Source organism: Centruroides vittatus, unplaced genomic scaffold (assembly GCF_030686945.1).
Source record: "Centruroides vittatus isolate TY-2023 unplaced genomic scaffold, ASM3068694v2 contig_971, whole genome shotgun sequence".
Classification (NCBI taxonomy): Eukaryota; Metazoa; Arthropoda; class Arachnida; order Scorpiones; family Buthidae; genus Centruroides; species Centruroides vittatus.
In genome coordinates, this window is record NW_027122644.1 from 1,310,681 (window position 1) to 1,317,647 (window position 6,967).

The following is a 6,967-nucleotide window of genomic DNA, read 5'->3' on the forward strand; positions in this document are numbered from 1 at the left end:
ATATACAATAGCAATCTTATCGTTTTTTTTCACATGTAGTATAGAAATTTGTAAAAGATACATAATGCAGTTATAATAAAATATTAATTTTAATTAATGCAAAGTACGTTAAAATATGAAAATTTATATTTTATAAAATACAAGGGAAGGTCATTGGAAGGTGGAATCGGCGCTTCCATCGCTTCCAATGAAGGCACGCCACTGGTTGTCATAAAAATTTCTTTCCACTTCTTTCCCAAGACTACAGATATTCAAGTACAAAGTAACCGGTTTCAACTTATTTCTACTTAAATAGTAGTTAAATAATTAAGCGATTAGGGAATTAGAAACATAAATAAAAGAGCCCCGATGAAAGACCCGAAATTTTACTTAAACAGAAGCTTAACCGAACCAATCTCTTGCCGAGTACAGTGGGGTCTGTTCTCTTCATAATATTAGATGTAATAAAGACAGAAATTTTTCCAGTTCAATGAGAGTGACCGAAAAGTTGTAAATTTTGGAAATTTCCGTGAACACTCGGTCCTAAAACGAATTAGTTAGAAAACGAACGACAGACAATCTGTTAAGTTTAACATATTTAGATTTTTACAGCTATGGCGAGAAACGTTTAAAATCTACAGCCCTGTGGCGTCCTTTGAGATATATGAGTGATGCGACAAAAGAGGCATTTGACATTGACCGGTATCGGCACCCTCGGGATTTGGCATGCACAAACATACCTGGACCGTCTCTGATTCCATTCATTAGCCACTCGTAGGGAGCTAGTTTGACTAAGTGGATTGTTTTAAGATTTAAAAAGTAAAGAATATTTTGTTATTTTTATGTACAGTACGTTTCTTCACAAAGTTATATTTAATTATAAGTTTCTTTAAAAGTATATTCATACAATTGAAGAATTTTTGTACTAGGTATGTATATTCGTCACACATTTTGTTTTACCAAGTAAGTTTTTCTGATAATTTTAATTTTAGCCCTTATATCGTGGCTAGTGATTCAAAAATTTATTTTAAAAAAGTTTTGGCTCAAGACCATATAATGAAAAAGAAAACATTATTAAAAGAGAAAGACCGCTGCCTAAATTAAATATAAATACGTCAACAAAAAATTTCGACATTTGACGATAAAATTTATGACGAATGACGATTCTTTCGTAAAATTGAAGCAATTTGGAAATCAAAATAGAATAGAATTTAACATTGGTAGACAATATAAAATAAATATTGAAAATTATAACAAGATAATTACGATTAATAGATATATCTAAATTAATAGATGTTATATGTTTTTTCTCAAAGCAAGAATTGGCATTTAGAGGGCGTAGGGAATTTATTGAATCTAATAACGGAGGTAATTATATTGAACTTTCTTATTTATTAAGTACGTCAGATAATCTATTAAAAATACATTTAAAGAAGTATACAGTTTTTACTGGCTTATCGAACAAATGAATACGAACCGGCCCTGACGCGCAATTAATTGGTTTCCCCTGTAAGTCGGCTTCTTACAGAAACACAGCTTCCCTATCATCGAATGTCACGGCACGCCACTGTAATAAATAAAACAAATTGGTTCCTTTTAGAAGAAAGGTGTAGTCTATTAAAATCCCCTCTTTGAAAGAATATTTAGTTTAAAATAATTCTCGTAAATCGGCAAAGACAGAGAAGAATAATTTTTCCTTGTTATTTTGAGAAGTCTTTTAACTTTTTTAAAATATAATTTTTTAACTTATAAATAACCGATTCCATTGTTAAAGTTTACAAATAGTTTTATATAAAGCTAGTTATATTTCGACTAGACTCACAATCTAGCGACCGGATGGTGAGGGCCCATCGTATCTAGCCCAGACAATCAATTATGATTCCTGAGACTTCAAAATAGGATTTTTCAGAGTAAAGAAAGTAAGTAAGTAAGTAAGTAAAGTTTATTGTAATAGGGTATACCTGTTACAAGGGGGAGAATCAGTTGATACCAACATAGTTGATTTTGTTATTTAATAATTATAAAATATTGACGTCTTATAATAATATCTAATTTGTTCAACATTGATATATATTTGCAATACTGCAAACATACAGTATGTATTTGATATATTATATCACATTACATAACTACAAAAAATTTTAAAATATATACAAATTATCATCAAATTATAATTTTTTCCACGTACAAAATGCTTAGTTAGTATTTCATTGTTGATCTTGTTCGTCGCACGGAGGTTATATCTATTTCGTAACACTAGTGCCTCGCTATAAAACGACACTTATAATTTTTGGGGGATAAAAACCCCTACATCTAGGATAGCACCAACTGCAAGATAATAATAATTATTATTGAATTATCTTCTTATTATTAAATATTAGCCAGGTGGAGAAATTTAATGGTAGAAAATTCTGAAACATATCAGTTGCTATATAAGGTTCTGAAATTATATTATACCACACAAGATTTTGACAGATTGTTCTAATCTTAAGATAGGCAGAATTCAGAAGAAATATATCAATTATGTACTTGATATAATGACTTCGGTGGAATAGTTGATATTTTTTCGATCCCCTAACTTAGAAAAAACTTTAATAATGATTATCATAAGGAATAAGTGTAGGCCAAATCTGTTTCAATTTTTCTATTGCCATAGTTTTAGCATTTAAACATTCAAACTAACTATTATTTCTTCTATCTAGCCATAATCAGAACTAAGATGACGATCAATTCCTTCTCGAAAAATCATTCAATTGCACTATTTTATCTAGATTAATATCATATGTATATTTTATGTTGTCTTTAATATAATAATCATCTTTTATAATAATTCTATTCCCATTGTGTTTTTCTTCTTTAATTATTGCCAATAATTTTTTTCTTCTCATTCTAGATCTCGTGCATAAATCCGAAGTAACTATTATCTTTTCCTTCACTTTATTATTGAAGTCGCCTTTCTTTTTCCAGAATTCTTTAATAATCAGATTTCTATCATATACGGACGCCAATAATATTTTCACTATGGGTTTGATTTCACTGTTGGTTAATCTAACCACTCCTTCTATGTGACTATTAATTATTCCCAAGTCCTCTTTTATAAACTGATTAATTTCTTTTACATGATCGGTCGAGTTGAACGGAAAGTTTATAACTATAATGTTTTTTTTTTTTTTTTTAACTCTTTCCGCCCTGTGGGCACCAAGAGGGCCTCTTTTAGTAGGCCCATTATGGGTTCGGCCAGGCCCACAATGGGGCGACCGGGTGGTGAGGGACGGGGCCCGACATATCCGAACGGACCACCCCCCGAAAAATTCCTGGGGATTATTCGACCCGTTCGGATTCGATCCCGGGTCCCCCAGAGCGGTAGGCTGCCACCTTTACCGCTCGGCCATCCGGCCGTCTAAAACTATAATGTTATTATTATTTCTCACGTTAGCTAGCTGGTCTATTTCAAATTCTAACGTACAGTACCTTTCAATTGGCAATTATTATTAGATATTTCCTCTAATTCTTCTACTTTTTGGGATAATTTTGACAATTCTCCATTCAAATATTTATTTTCTTCTTTCAAAGCAATGACTTCTGCTCTAATTTCTTGTAGTTCCGTATGAAGAAGAGAGAACTTATCTTGAATTAGCTCGTATATTGCTTTCAATGTAAATTGTGACTCTTCCTGAACTTGTGGCCCTAAATCTCTTGAAGTTTCGAAGTAGTCGTAAATTTTCGTAGCTCTCGAGGTCTCAGGACTATTTTTATTAAAAACATCCTCTAACTGATAATAATCTTCACTAGTTGTATCGCTCAATTGCCTTTCTTTTTCTTTAAGCTTATTCTTGCAAGGTCTGCCGCGTCCCCTTCTTTGCATATCTTCTTGACGTATTTGTTGTGGAGATCGAGGGAAAGGGCCTGGATTGGACTCAATCCCAGCAATTATTAATAAACACACAATTAAAATCAAGGAAAGTCTATTCACAAATAACCACTTCTTTAAAATTGTCATATTTCGGCTTCTTATGGGTTTTCAATTCACTCAAAACAGAATTATCAAGCTTCACTAAAAGTTCACCCGTACCTCCAGCGGCTAGTACACGCCCCGATTTTTCAGAGTAGTTTTTTTTAAAACTCTTTCCGTCTTGTGGACACTAAGAGGGCCTCTTTTAGCAAGCCCATTATGGGTTCGGCCAGGCCCATAATGGGGGCCGGATGGTGACGGACAGGTCCGACATATCCGGACGGACCACCCCCGAAAAATTCCTGGGATTTTTCGACCCGTCTGGATTTGATCCCAGGTCCCCCAGACCACCTTGACAGCTCGGCCATCCGGCCACTCTTTCAGGGTAGTAGATATAATTATGCCGTATACATCTGTATAATACGGGGCCGAAAGTTTCTGCTTTTAGATCGTCTGTTTTATATATATATATATATATATATATATATATATATATATACAGTAGAGAGTCGTGTATCCGAACCCCGGTTATCCGAACGCTTTTCAGTCGGACTGTATCGTGCTGAATCGAACTTTTTTGATACTAGATTTACTTCTAAAGTATAATTTTTATGTTTTTATATTTTTCAATATATTTATTTTGTTTGTACAAAATAAAGAAATAATTTTTAACGATACAATAGCCTCGATTATTATTATAAAAATTTTCGTTAGGCTTAAAATCGACAAAAATTCAACACGAAGCTACACGCGACGGAGAAAAATTTCAACATCGGATAGGTTACTATAATTTTCGTACATAATCGATTATCCGAACAAATCACTTATCAGAACCACCCCAGTCCCCAATTGATTCGGATAAATGACTCTCTACTGTATATATACGTATACTTTTTTACTCGCATCTCTGTGGGCATTAAAAAAAATGTTTTCTCGTGTCCATCATGAGTTCGGCCAGGCCACAATGTAACCAGGAAACCAGATAGTAAGGGACAGGGTCCAATATATCAGACAGACCACTCCAGGAAAATTCCTAAGATTTTTTCGATTGCCAGGATAGGAGCTTGGGTCCCCAAGAGGTAGGCTTATAACTTCCACTCTGAAGATTCCGAGATTTAACACTAGGAATTTTTCATTGGCAATCTGTCCCGGATATGTCAATGCTGTCTCTCACCACATACTTCACCATTGTAGGCTAGGCCGATCCCATGATAGATGGCCTAGATGACAAAGACAAAAGAGTCCTTTTTAAATACAGCAATTACAAAAAGATTGCGTTTTAATACAGTTTTATTTTAATATCAATTTGGATTAAAACATCAAAAATTAATTTTATTTTGACATTTTAAATTCATCTTAACAGAAATATTAAATTTGATATACTGTACAGTATAATGTTATTCACATCTTGTTCCAGAATAAATGTCTGGGAGGAAAACACGGAAATAATTTACAGAAAGTTAGTTGGCAACAGCATAAGAAGATAGGAATAATTATTTAGCCTAATCTTAGATCAGAATTATATAATAAAAATTTAAATACTTTATGGAAATATAATTACAAATCTCAAAAATATTACAATATTTTGAGAAGAGTCGGAAAATTGTAGCCTACTACAAAAATACTTCCATCATTATAACTGTACTAGAAATCAATTTTACAGTTAGAAAAAGTCTTCGATGTAAATCACAAAATTTATTTTTTAAATATTTTAAAATAAATTTACACGTTTTATAACATAAATAATAAAGAGTTAACAATTTTGAACATACTGATGAGAGTATTTTTATAATTCAAATTAAAAATAAACTTATTTTAAGTGGCTTGAAAAATTGATTTATAATTTTTTTCGTAGCTTTCTAATAATCTTTCTACAAAATAATCAGATATTTCCAAGCAAGTATGAAAACAAGAAACTCCGACAATAGAAATTCCATGAATAGCAGTCAGCAAGGCCATGGTGAAGAAAGCGGGTTCATGTTTGAATTCCAAATCGGGATTTCTACGAAAATAAACTAATAGAAAACCCATAGTTAATATAAAACCCATGATTATCATCAACAACATTCTTAAGAAAAGCATTTCCACCGACATTAAAGTAGCTTTGGAATGTTCGAATCCTGAAAGAAAACAAGAAAAATGTCGAAAAACTTTCAAAAAATTATACAAATTATAAGATATAACATAAAATATATATATATATTATTATTGTTTTAAATTAGGTTTTCGAAACATTGTTTATTTTTACAAAATTTGAAGTCAAACCTTCTCTCTTAAAATCTATTGTCGAATACAACATTGTAAGATGAGTCGCAAAAAATATTTATCAAAATTTGCATATCTAAAGCATTGTTTTCAATTATTAATTGGAATATTACAAACTTATTATTTTAAACTTTTTAAAATTAATTTATATTAAATAAAAATGCAAAAATTGATTTTTATCAACGATTAGAAGTGTTCATTTTCTTGCCTTGACCCGGTTTACAGCGTGTTTTTAATTCCAGATGTTGCTTCTTGTATCACCTGTTCTAAAAAATTTCGGCATGTCTTAGTTTTATAATGAAAATTTCAGAAATTTTTTTCTATTTTGCGGAGAAGCTACCAAGTAAGCTTTAATATTTTGTGCTTCTTAAACGCGCAATTTTCATTTAGTACAGTGAAATTGTTTTGCAGCCAATATGCCAGTTGATAAATGTCTTGGTAAATATAGCGAATTGATAAATAGATCGATGAATTTGTTTCAATAATTAAATATATGATAAATTAGTGAAAAAAATATAAGGTAAAAATCGTAGCGAATATGATTTCAACAATAGGGGCGGTCTGCAATACTGTAAAAAATTGTATTCCTTTACAAATATTATTATATAATCTTTCAGACTTTATTACTTATAATAATACAATTTATTCTGTATTTGTTTAAAGTATATAGATTTTACAACGAATTATTTATGTTTACATTTCTACGAAATTAACTTTTTTTTTTTCTAACCTTCGAAGAGGTCAAAGATCGCAATTTAGTTTTTAAATTTA